Raw genomic sequence first — 13281 nt, forward strand, 5'->3', positions numbered from 1 at the left:
GCCAAACTGGGCCCTAGCCTGGAAACTGCCTACAGGAGGGAATCTTGCTCTTGTCTCAAGACTGACATAGAATCACAGAATCATTAAGGTTGGAAAAGACCCATAAGATCATCGAGTCCAACTGCAAACCTAACACTGCCAAGCCCACCACTAAACCATGTCCCTAAGTGCCACATCTACACATCTTTTAAATCCCTCCAGGGATGGTGACTCCACCACTTCCCTGGGCAGCCTGTTCCAGTGGTTGATAACCCTTTTGGTGAAAAAATTTTCCCTAATATCCGATCTAAACCTCCCCTGGTGCAATTTGAGGCTCTTTCCTCTCATCCTACCCCTTGTTACTTGGGAGAAGAGACCAACCCCCACCTGGCTACACCCTCCTTTCAGGTAGTTGTAGAGAGCGATCAGGTCTCCCCTCAGCCTCCTCTTCTCCAGACTAAACACCCCCAGTTCCCTCAGCCACTCCTCATCAGACTGGTGCTCCAGACCCTCCACCACTTGGTTGCCCTTCTCTGGACATGCTCCAGCACCTCAATGTCCTTCTTGGAGTGAGGGGCCCAAAGCTGAACCCAGCACTCGAGGTACGGCCTCACCAGTGCCGAGTACAGGGGGACTGGCACTGCCCTGGTCCTGCTGGCCACACCATTCCTGATCCAAGCCAGGATGCTGTTGGCCTTCTTGGCCACCTGGGCACACTGCTGGCTCATGTTCAGCCGGCTGTTGACCAACACCCCCAGGTCCTTTTCCACCGGGCAGCTTTCCAGCCACTCTTCCCCAAGCCTGTGGTGTTGCCTGGGGTTGGTGTGACCCAAGTGCAGGACCCAGCACCGAGCCTTGTTGAACCTCACGCAGTTGCCTCGGCCCAAGGATCCAGCCTGTCCAGATCCCTCTGCAGAGCCTTCCTGCCCTCCAGCAAATCGACACTCCCACACAACTTGGTGTCATCTGCGAACTAACTGAGGGCGCACTCAATCCCCTCATCCAGATCATTGATAAAGATGTTAAAGAGATCTGGCCCCAGTACTGAGCCCTGGGGAACACTGCCTGTGACTGGCCGCCAACTAGATTTAACTCCATTCACCACAACTCTTTGGGCCCGGCCATCCAGCCAGATTTTTACCTAGCGAAGAGTACACCCATCCAAGCCATCAGCAGCCAGTTTCTCCAGGAGAATGATGTGGGAAATGGTGTCAAAGGCTTTACTAAAGTCCAGGTAGACAACATCCACAGCCTTTCTCTCATGCATTAAGCAGGTCATCTTGTCATAGGAGATCAGGTTAGTAAAGCGGGACTTGCCCTTCATAAATCCATGCTGACTGGGCCTGATCACCTCGTTGTCCTGTACGTGTCGTGTGATGGCACTCAAGATGATCTGTTCCATGACCTTCCCCTGCACCAAGGTCGGGCTGACAGGCCTGTAGTTCCCCAGATCGTCCTTCTGACCCTTCTTGTAGACGGGCGTCACATTGGCTAAGCCCCAGTCAACTGGGACCTCCCCAGCCAGCCCAGACTGCTGACAAATGAAGGAAAGTATCCTGATTAGCACTCCTGCCAGGTCCCTCAGTACCCTTGGGTGGATCCCATCTGGTTTCATAGACTTGCATGTGTCTAAGTGGTGTAGCAGGTCACTAACCATTTCCCCTTGGATTATGGGGGCTTCATTTTGCTCCCCATCACTGTCTTCCAGCTCAAGGGGCTGGGCACTCTGAGAACAACTGGTCTCACTATTACAGACTGAGGCAAAGAGCTTTTTCCTCATGCTTTGTCACTATGTTCCCCCTTCATCCAATAAAGGATGGAGATTCTCCTTAGCCCTCCTTTTGTTGTTAGTGTATTTGTAGAAACATTTTTTACTGTCTTTTACCATAGTAGCCAAATCAAGTTCTAGTTGGGCTTTGGTCCTTCTAATTTTCTCCCTGCACAGCCTAACAACATCATTGTAATCCCCCTGAGTTGGCTGCCCCTTCTTCCAAAGGCCATAAACTCTCTTCTTTTTTCCTGAGTTCCAGCCAAAGCTCTCTGTTCAGCCAGGCTGGTCTTCTTCCCTGCTGGCTCATCTTTTGGCACATGGGGATGGCCTATTAAGATTTCCTTCTTGAAGAATGTCCAGCCTTCCTGGGCTCTTTTGCCCTTATGGACTGCCTCCCAAGGGACTCTGCCAACCTCCTACACAGGCCAAAGTCTGCCCTCCAGAAGTCCAAGGTGGCAGTTCTGCTGACCCTTCTCCTTACTTCTGTGAGAATCAAAAACTCTATCATTTCATGATCACTGTGCCCAAGATAGCCTTCAACCATCACATCACGCACAAGTCCTTCTCTGTTCACAAACAAGTCCAGTGGGACACGTTCCCTAGTTGGCTCACTCACCAGCTGTGTCAGGAAGTTCTCTTCCAGACACTCCAGGAACCTACTAGACTCTTTCCTCTCTGCTGTATTGTATTTCCAGCAGACATCTGATAAGTTGAAGTTCCCCCATGAGAACAAGGTCTAGAGATCCTGAGACTTCTCCCAGCTGCTTATAGAATATTTCATCTGCCTTTTCATCCTGGCTGGATGATCTACAACAGACTCCCACCATGATATCATGTGCTGTTGGTAACACCATGGGAGGAGGTCAGTATTTCTCCAGTGATACAACTTGGGCTATTTAGCCTGCTCAAACAGAAGAAACATGCATAAACCAAGCAAATGTGCCAGGCCTCTCTCTCCTACCCTCAGCCAGTCCCTTGTTTTTTCATTAACTGGCAAGAAAAGTGATTCTCAGGTCACTGACTGTACATGAACCGTGAGCACCCTGTTGTGAGGAGGATGTCCTGCAGTACGCATTCACCAGTGAGATGGAAGGGGGCAATGTCCAGCTTCTTCCTGGCAGGCACAGCAGGCTGGGGGCTGGCTTGCCCCTTCCCCAGCCCATGGCGAGGAGGCCCCAGCTCTTCTGCCCTCCCTGCCTGGGACAGCACTGCTGGACTCCCCTGGCTGCACTCCAGAGGCTCTCCACAAGTGCCCTCATGCCAGGGCACCTGAGAGCCTTCCCCATGCAGCCACAGCCGCCGACTTTGAGGTCACAGCAAGCCTGTGAGGTTACAGAGCCCCAAGGTGCTGCACTGGCCGTAAGCACCACCACTCCACCCCAGTCCAACAGCAGCGGCAGCAGCTAAAGCATCATGGTGCTAGTGTGGGGAGCCATGTCCCCAACCCAATGCCTCCTCCTCCTCCTCCTGGTGTCCCTGCATGCCCAGGCTGCTCCATGGCAAGTGCGGGGAGCAGGCAAGTGGGTGGCACTGGTGCAGCCTTTCACGGACCAGCAGAGGAGGGTGGATGATGGGTTTTTTGCTCCAGCATTTTAGCGAGGTCTTCCTCTGTGTGTGTGAGCTCTCCCTGTAAGAAAGCCCCAAGGGGCCGTATGTTGGTCCCCACCTGCTCCCTGAGGGGTGTTGCACATGGCCTGGAAAGAGTGTTTGGAGAGCAGACAGGTGCCAGCCAAGACGTCACCAGGCTGCTCCAGCTTTGGAAATCTTCACTTGTGTCTGGCTCCCACGCTGTTAGCTGACTCCCTTCCAGTGTCTGCAGTTCACTAACGCTGAAGTGGATCCCCACATGCAGTGAAAATGTTTCTCGTCTGTGCTTGCTTCTAGATGGTGGGGGTGGCAGTGCTTCTCCAGCCTCTCAGCGGGATGCTGGTTTTGAGCCCTTGGGGCATCCTGGAGGAAAGTTCTGGATGACCATTTCCTTGGAAGAATAAACATCGACAATATGGCAATAGTTTATCCATGTGCAATTTTACTTAAGGTCCTGTCGAGGTTGATGGCTTCCTGATTTCTTGGCCAGATCCTGTCCTTGAGCCTCAGGGTGATCCCACAGACCTGTCAGTGGGAGGAATGACCATTTACTTTTTAATGTTCTTTCTGTGTGAAGTGTAACTTAGTCCTTCCCTGGCCAATGCGCAGAGATGCAGAAGAGCAGAGAGGGAATGTGCTGGGCTCAGCAATGTGCCCCGGGGTGCTTTTCCTTGCAGAGATGTCTTTGCCAGCCACTCTGACCGTGCTCTGCCCCCGTGCCGGCTGCCAAGCCAGCGGGCTTGCTGGGCCTGAGTTTAGAGCCACTGTGGGCTGCAGGGAGTCCTTTCTCCTGGCAGCTCCGCGCGTGGTTCAGTCCGGTCCGTCCCGGTGCCGCTGCAGGCACACGGTAACTCTTGGCACCGTGCTCCTGAGTGGGAGGGAGAGACGAGTGCCGTGGAGTAATCCTGGCTTTGACTCACACTCGCTGCCACTCCGATCTGAAGAAGCACCACCTTGAACTGTGTCACGGCAGCTTTTTGTCCTGCGCTTCTTTGCAGCCCTGCCTGTAGGCGAAGGTGATCCAGTGTCCCGGCTGGGTTCCAGGACCGAGCCTCCGGCAGTTCGCGTGGGTACGTCCTGGCGCTTTCCTGCCTTTGCGAGCTGCCAGCTCAAAGCCCAGAGGTCAGCCAGCCGGGCGCCTCCGCGGCTGTGAGGACAGAGACCGGCACGTGTGTGCGCTCTCCTCGCGCGATCCCCTCGGCGCTGCTGCGGTTCGGTTCTGCCAATGTCAATGGCAGGAGATGACGGAGGCTTCTCTGGGTCTTTAGTTAGGGGGGTGCCTGCAGGGAGGGCTCTGCCAGCTCCTCGGCTGGATGCTGGGCTACAGCCCGGCTGGCATCACAGGGATGAGTGGTCTGTCTCTGCTGACCTCACAGGCTGTGCAGGGGCTTTCCGTAATTTATTCCTGTCAAATTGAACCCAATACTTTCTGTTAAGGTTCTCAAAGAGCAAAGTACCATGCTAAAAGAGGAAAAAAGTCCCCAGAGGCATCTGAAATCCTAAGGGAGATTCTGAAGGGACTGGAGAGAGGATATGGTGGGTATATTTCACTCTGCATTAGCCATGAGACTTGGCAGTTGGAGGTTTTAGGTACGTGTCTGGTCAGGCTGTAGCCTGCACAGCAGGAGGGGGTCGATCAGAGCCTCACTGTGCAGCACTGGGTTTCAGGTCTTGCGGGTGCTGGTGAGCCCCAGAGATGGTGCAGAGCCTCTGCTGCCAGTTGTGGCTCAGGCTGAGTGCCAGGGGCAGTTGCTGCCCCAGTTTCACCATTGCGGCTGGGAATGGCTGGTTCGTGCAGATGCGGGTCAGGCAGAGGCAAGGTGCTGGCTGCCCTTTCCCAGTGCTGGAAGTCGGATGGAGATGCTGATTCAGCAGGCTTTTTGGGTTATGCCCTGTTTCCTGTCTGCAGACCAATAGCTGGGATGGGACAATGTGACCGTTGCTGGTGCTTACAGGGAAGAGTGTGAGGGCCTTGTGGAGAAGCCCTTCTCGGCAGGCCTGGTTCCCCAGCTGGCCTGCCTGCAGCTTCTCCCCGTCGTCTCTGAAGGAAAGCATTTAGCATTACATTGCAGTTTGCCAAAAATGCACCACGCGCGATGCGAACCAGAAGATAGTGGGCAATTTGCTGGTCTCCCAGCAGGTCAGGTTTGGCTGTTGTTTGGAGCAGTGACTAGGCACAGCCCCAAAAGCCCAGGCATTTTTTCTCGACCTTATCAATGTCTTTGAGCAGTGTTGCCTCCTGAGGAAGCCATCTCCCAGATGGGGAGTGGTTCCATCTCATCCAGCTGTCCCACTTTCTTTCTCCAGAGACAGACTGAGAGGCCGTGCAGGAGGAGGCATTTCTGGAAGGAAGCAGTGGCTCACTGCCAGTCTCTGCCAAAGAGATGGAGTCAATGCAAGCCACCGGCATGCCAGGTAATTGCTGTCCCGTGGTCACGTGGTGTCACCCACCAGGATCACTGTGTGTCAGCAGGCTTTTCCCATGTGTCCACTCTTGCATGTCATGTCAGCAGTCAACCCTGAAAGGGTTAGTGCAGAGCAAGTGTTGTCAAAGAAGCCAGGAGCAGCTCTCTGAGGATGGCTGTCGGTTCTGGGCTGTGGAGGTTATTGCCAGCAGTCTGCCAGAGAGGCGCTTGCAAACCTCTGTGGATGTGGTTATTGCTCACCTCCCATTGCACCCCGCTGCCAGGAATTTTGGAAATTTGTCCTCTTGGACCATGTTCAGCAGATGATGGGAAATGTGACTCTTGCATGACTGTACCTCCCACTGTAGCTGCATCCCAGAGCTTGCTGTGAGGCCCAAGGCACAAGAGCAGTACAGAGCGGGATCCCTGCTGCCAGCTGAGGTCCAGATCAGGCAGGGGCTTAGAGGAAACCTCCCCGTCCTCCTGCATCCTCTGTGCCTGAGCCACGTTGAGGCTTTACCTGTTGTGTCTGCTTCTTGGCAGTGCTGCCAAAGCCCTTCAACCCTTCCGAGTTTGGTTCTGTGGGACAACTTATTCTAAAGGGTCAACAGCACTTGGGGGCCTGGGACAGTGCAGGTGAGTGGGTGTAAAAGAAATCTTGGCATGTGAGGGATCACTAAGAACGAGGAGCAAAACTGTGACCCTGGGAAAATTAGATTATTGACATCTCAGCACGTAAAGTTGAGAAACGAAGGAGAGGCTCCCAAGCACATTGATGTGCACTGGTTTGGGGAGTTCCCTTTGCTTCTGCTGCAAGCCAGGAAATGTTGCAGAGCTGGACCAGCTGCCCTGTCACACCTGAGAGCTGGACCCGACAGCAGCCGCTGCTCGTGCCTGCCTGCCAACACCATGAGCATCCATGGCTGTGCCCGGGCGTGGAGCTCAAGCCAGCGCTGGTGCCCTGTGGGGTTTGCTGTTGGTAGCACCAAGACACTTGTGTGACATCCCTACGTCACACTGTAACCGATGTCTTTAATTTTTTTTATCCATGGTGATGGGATAGGTTGTGTATAGTCTCTGTAAACAAGGTGATGAGATTGTTGGCAACAGTAAGGTAATGGTGGAATGATTGTGGTGTTAGTAACCAGTCTTGCTGCTGTGGTCCCTGTACAGCCCCAACCTAACAGGTAACTAATAAAAACATTTTAAGAATGAGAACCTGAGAGCTTGGTGGTACCATGGAGCTGACAAATTGTGTAGTTGGTACATGAGCCAAGTAATATTTCATTTTCTGACAAAATCATGTCCTTTGAGTGAACTTTGTTCATTATAATCTAATTCTAATACCAAAACACACCTCCATTCCAAAAGCTACCCACCTCCAAGGTATGACCACCCCCCACGTGCTCTCTGAATTTCTTTATAGCTTTAAAAGCAAAGCGAGAAAGTTTTACACCAATCCTAACGAAGTAACTATGTAACTATGTGATGTGATTGTAACTATGTGTGTTTTGAGAATATAAATCTGTGTATGTTTGTAAGGTAGGTGGGCATGGTAGGAGGGGAGATCCCCCATGCACCCCAGCGCTGAATAAACCGATGTTGGCTTTCTAAACTGCATTGCTGTTTGGAAAATTTTTATTGCTGTTTGAGCGGTAACACTATGAGGTTGATGTAGAGTTAAACCTTCCTGTGATATCCACCACTAAGAGACATTGCTTTGCAGCAACAGCCAGAGAAGCCCCCAAAATATGTGCCAGATCCCCAGTCATAGAAAAAATTTAAAGCTTTTCATGGATTTTGCACCTGTTTTCCATGGCTTGTTCAGGTTCTTGAGATGTTACAGGTTCTGGAGTAGATAATAGGGCAGGAGCAGGCACCTGGCTTGTGCAGGTGCTTGTGGTATCTCTGGTAGCTGAGTAGATGATAGGGTAGCATCAGATGGCAGAACTGGCCATTTTGTCTTTATGGAGGTGGTCATGATGCAGGGGATAGGCTGACTCCTTGTCATGGAACCTCACAAACCAAGCCAGACCAACTAACAGACTAAAATGGGATTTATTTTTACAAGATGGTAACAAAATCAAACTCAGTTTTACTCTAAACAAAACTGCTTTGAGACTTCAGCAAACATTAACAATCCACAGGATCAGGATGATGATTGGGATATTAATACTGCACGCTCTTAAGATTTATGATCAATGACCCAAAATGCACATAATCACTCACCTATATAAGAGGAGGTCTCTCAATCTGTACAGAAAATGAACTGTAGGTGGTGTCCCAACCCATGGGGAGAGCCCGCAACCGCAGCCCTGCTGCTCTGAGGGAGACCGACTCAAAATGGCTCTCTTGCTGAGCCCCGTTTATACCCAATTTGAATCTGATCTGTGGTCTTATATGGTCACATAGCCCCCTCTTTGGCCGAAGACCCCAACTTCACGTTTCCACTGAAGTGACCACCACCGTATGGGCAGAACATAAGCTGTGGTGGGAAGTTTTTGTTGAGTCTTTGTTGGGTTTTCATGGGCTTTTGTCAGATCTTACCTGATTTTTGTCAGGGCTTTGTCAGGGTGGGTACATCTGCCACACTCCTTTAGCACAGATGAATCATCATTCACCTCATCATGTCCCTGTCCTTCCAATTCCAGAGCCTTGCGTCTGTTTCAGTAATGGCACCTGGGAAGGCAAGTTAGACAAGGAGGAACTTCTCCCACTGCCCTGAACAGTGAAGTGTTTCCATTTACCACTGTCTGTCAGGTCACTGCTTTCTGCCTGGTGGAGTGCCGTATTCCCCTTGTCATGTGTTATGCTTACTTGACATTTCTGTTCCAGTGAGGGCAAAGTATGGTTCCACCAGTCAACCTCCTTGGACTCCTGGATGCTCCTCAACCTTTCCTCCTGAAGCTCAGCCACCAAGCTGAGCAGTTCTTCCACATGGGTGCACATCTCCCACAGACATTCTTGCTACTGCCCAGTTTCTACACCAGTAGAAACCATGAGCACACCCTGCAGCTGGAGATCTAGATGGCTGCATGTTCCCTTGCGAGCTCTCTCTGGGTAGCTGCATGGGGCCCAGTGGGTCCCACTACCACAGAGGATGCAGAGGACATAGCTTTCTGTCACGTGATCACCATTGTTTGAGTTCCCTGGGGGGACAGGAGGAATTATGGTCACTGATGAAGGCCTGGGAATGAGTGGTCTGGTTGGTGAAGCTGCAGTCCCCCAGCATCTTGGTGTCCGCTAGCAGCTGGTCATCCTTGCTGCCACCTGGTCCCTCCCCGCTCACACAGCCCTAGGGTTTCAGTGGCCCAGAAGTCCCTTCAGACCCCTCCTGGGGATCTCACAAACCTTGCACTCCTCTCAGCATGTGTCAACTGCTGATGCTGATGCTAGTGTCAGGTTTGAACTAGCTGCTGGTCACTGATATCCCAGGAGGAAAAACCTGTCTTTTGCAGGTGCTCGTGATGTCCCTGGTGGCTGAGTAGCTGACTGGGCAGGAGCCGGAACCTGGCTTGTTCAGGTTCTTGTGATGCCATATGTGGCTGAGTAGCTGATAGGGCAAGAGCAGGCACCTGGCTGTTGTGGAGGCTTGCCATAGAATCATAGAATAACCTGAGTTGGAAGGGACCCACAAGGATCATCAAGTCAACTCCTGCCTCCACACAGGGAGTCAAACATATATCTAAGAGTGTTGTCCTAACACTTCTTGAACACTGACAGGCTAGGGGCCATGCCCACTTCCCTGGAGAGCTTGTTCCAGTGCTTGACCACCCTCTCAGTGCAGAACTTTTTCCTGATAGCAAATCAGAACTTCCTCGATGCAGCTTCAAGCCATTCCCTTGTCTCCTAACACTGGACAATAGAGAGAAGACATCAGCACCTCTCTCTCTGCTCCCCCTCATGATGAAGTTGTAGACAGCAGTGAGCTCACCTCTTAGTCTCCTCTGGTCTATGCTGAACAAACCTACTATCCTCAGTTACTCCTCATAAGTCATGCCCTCTAGTCCATTTGCCCTCCTTTGGACACATTCTGGTATTTTTATATCCTTCTTATATTGTGAAACCCCTAAACTGCACACAGGACTTAAGTTGAGGCTGCACCAATGCTGAGTAGAGCAGGAAAATCACTTCTTTTGACTGCTTAGCTGTATTGTGCTTAATGCACCCCAAGATACAGTTGGTCCTTTTGACTGCCAGGGCATGTTGTTGACTCACATAGAGCTTGCCATCAACCCAAACCCGCAGGTCCTTTTCTTCAGGACTGCACTCCAGCCTCTTGTCTTCCATTCTATACATACATCCAGGATTATACTGTCCCAGGTGTAGAATTCAGCATTTGTCCTTGTTAAATTTCATGTGGTTGATGATTGCTCAGTGCTCTAAGCTATCAAGATCTCTGTAAGACATCTCTACCCTTGCTACCTGAAGGCAGTGGTCATAGCTGCAAGTGTACCCAGCTAGAAGAACTCTTCAAAGAAGTAGCTATGTTACAAGGGGAGCTCAACAGGCAGGACAGTATCTGGGAATGTGAGTAGGAGATCAATACATGGTATTATGCACTGTCCCAGGTTGAGTGACAGCCCTGCCTTAAGGCTGTGCAAGGGGAAGGTAAGCCTGAATTTAACTTTAAGCTGACTGACACAAGTAATCCATGAAATGGAGACTAGAACTTGCTTCTGCTCAGGGCATAGAGACCCTTCTCCGTCCCCTGAAGCACCCCTGCATAACAGATAGGATGCTCTGGGGTTGGAGAATGAAGAGCATGAGTAATGAACAGGATCCAGGAAAAGCTGACCATACAAAGTTGATCCAACCACCCATCTGCATTAGAACCAGTGCCACCAGAAAAGCATATAAAGTGTTAGTAATTGCAGATTGCTTGCTGAGAGGCACTGAAGCACCCATTTGCTGTCCAGACAGCTTTTCTAGAGAAGTTTGCTGCCTACCAGGAGCTCGCATTTGCAATGTCACTGAAAGGCTGCCAAGCCAGATTACAATTTGCTCCTACTATTCCATGTAGGGTTTAATGACACTGCAACAAGGCAACTTAGAACCATCAAAAAAGACTTTATGTCCTTCAGAGCAATGTTAAAAGGATCAGGAGCATAGGTGGTATTCTTGGTCCGCCCAGTTGGAGTAGGATCAAGATCAGCAAGGAGCAGATGAATTGAACAGGTGAATACTTGGCTGTGTGGCTGGTGCCATACTCAAGATATTTGTTTCTATGATCATGGATCTATGAGAAGCGGCATCTGTTGGGAGGTATTGGTGTCCATGAATGCTGGTCACTTTGCTGTAGGCAGAAAATTTGTGCAGCCAAAGCTCAATTAGAGTTCAAGCTGGCCAGCACTGTGAAGGACAACAAAAAGGGCTTTTTAAAATAAGTTAACAGCAAAAGGAGGATCAGAGAGAGCATTCATCTGTTACTTGATGAGGTCAGTCACCTCACAAATGGGGATGTAGACAAAGCAGAGACATTTAATGCCACCTTTGCCTCTGTCTTTAACACCAATGATGGGCCCTGGGACCCGTGGAGTCCACTGTTGAAAGACTATGACTGGGGGGATGATAACCTCCCAGCTGACCCTGACCTTGTTCAAGACTTGCTGCTCCAGCTGGATGCACATAAATCTATGGGGCCCGATGGGATTCATCCCAGGGTTCTAAAAGAGCTGTCCAATGTCATTGCGGGACCTTTCTCCATTATTTTTCAATGGTCTTGGGAGTCTGGAGAGGTCCCAGTAGACTGGAAGCTGGCAGTTTTCAAGAAGGGAAAGAAGGAAGACCCTGGTAATTACAGGCCTGTCAGTCTCACTTCAGTGCTGGTAAAATTATGGAGAAGGTTATTCTGGGAGTTATTGAAAAACACTGGAGAGTCAATGGAGTCAGTGGTCATAGCCAGCATGGGGTCATGAGGGGAAAGTCCTGTTTAACTACCTTAATTCCCTTTTATGACAAGGGCACCCATCTAGTGGACCAAGGGAAGACAGTAGATGTGGGATTTTTTGATTTTAGCAAGTCTTTTGATACTGTCTCTCACAGTATACTCCTGGATAAAGTGTCCAGCACACAGCTAGAGAAGTCCATAATACATCAAGTGAGCAACTGGCTGATGGGCAGGCTCAAAGGGTTATAGTAAATGGGTTACATCAGGCTGGCATCCAGTTCCAGGGCTCAATTTTAGGGCCAGTGCTCTTTAATATTTTTATAAATGATCTGGACGCAGGAGTCGAATGTACATCAAGTAAATTTGCTGACCATTCTAAATTAGGAGGAGTTGTGGACTCCCTGGAGGGTAGAGAGGCCTTACAGACAGATCTGGATAGACTAGAGAGCTGGGCAATCACCAACTGTATGAAATTTAACAAGAGCAAGTGCCGGATTCTCCACCTGGGACAGGATAATCCTGGTTATACCTAGAAACTGGGGGACGAGAGGCTGGAGAGTAGCCCCACGGAAAGAGATCTGGGGGTTTGGGTTGACAGCAAGTTGAAATGAGTCTGTGTCCCCTGGCAGCCAAAAGGGCCAACCGTGTCCTGGGGTGCATCAAGCACAGCATCACTAGTCAAGGGAGGTGATCGTCTCACTCTACACTGCACTGGTGCGGTCCCACCTCCAGTTCTGTGTGCAGGTTTGGGCGCCTCAATATAAGAAGGACACCAGACTACTGGAGTGTGTCCAGAGGAGGGCGACCAAGATGGTGAAAGGTCTCGAGAGCAACACTCAGGAGGAACGGCTGAGGTCACTTGGTTTATTCAGCTTGGAGAAGAGAAGGCTGAGGGGTGACCTCAGAGCAGCCTACAGCTTCCTCAAGTGGGGCAGTGGAGAGGGAGGTGCTGATCTCCTCTCTCTGGTGACCAGCGACAGGACACGAGGAAATGGAATGAAGCTGCGTCGGGGAAGTTTAGATGGGACATTCTCACCATCACTGAGAGGGTGGTCGGTTACTGGAACAGGCTCCCCAGGGAAGCGGTCGTGGCAACAAGCCTGTCAGAGTTCAAGGAGCATCTGGAGGATGCTCTTAGTCATAAGGTTTAGCGTTAGGGAGTCCTGTGAGGAGCAGGGAGTTGGACGCGATGATCTTTATGGGTCCCTTCCAACTTGAGATATTCTATGATTCTATGATCTTTTAAAGGCAGTAACTGAAAACCACTGCCACACATGGACTTTATTTCATTATAAAGCTCTGCTTTGCCATGGCTAGGAGGGTGTCGTTTTCTTACCAGTAACAGCTACTGACTGTGCAGCATTTGCTGGTGATCTTCCCATCTGGACTCCTGGAAAAGCAAAAAAAAAAAAGAAAAAAAAAGAAAAAAAAAAGAAAAAAAAAGAAAAAAAAAGAAAAAAATTTCACAGAATCACTCTTTACATTTGCTTCAAGTCAGCTTAGCAGCTGCTTATGGAGTTAGAATACATCAGCACAATAGAATATTGTTGATATTAGCATTAATTAGCAAGTGATTACTTGTTTCAGGAAGTTGTGTTTTGGGTTTTTTTTTATTCTCCATGATAGTGCCAGGCTGGCACTTTCTTTTA

Source organism: Grus americana, chromosome 11, assembly GCF_028858705.1.
Source record: "Grus americana isolate bGruAme1 chromosome 11, bGruAme1.mat, whole genome shotgun sequence".
NCBI classification, from domain to species: Eukaryota; Metazoa; Chordata; class Aves; order Gruiformes; family Gruidae; genus Grus; species Grus americana.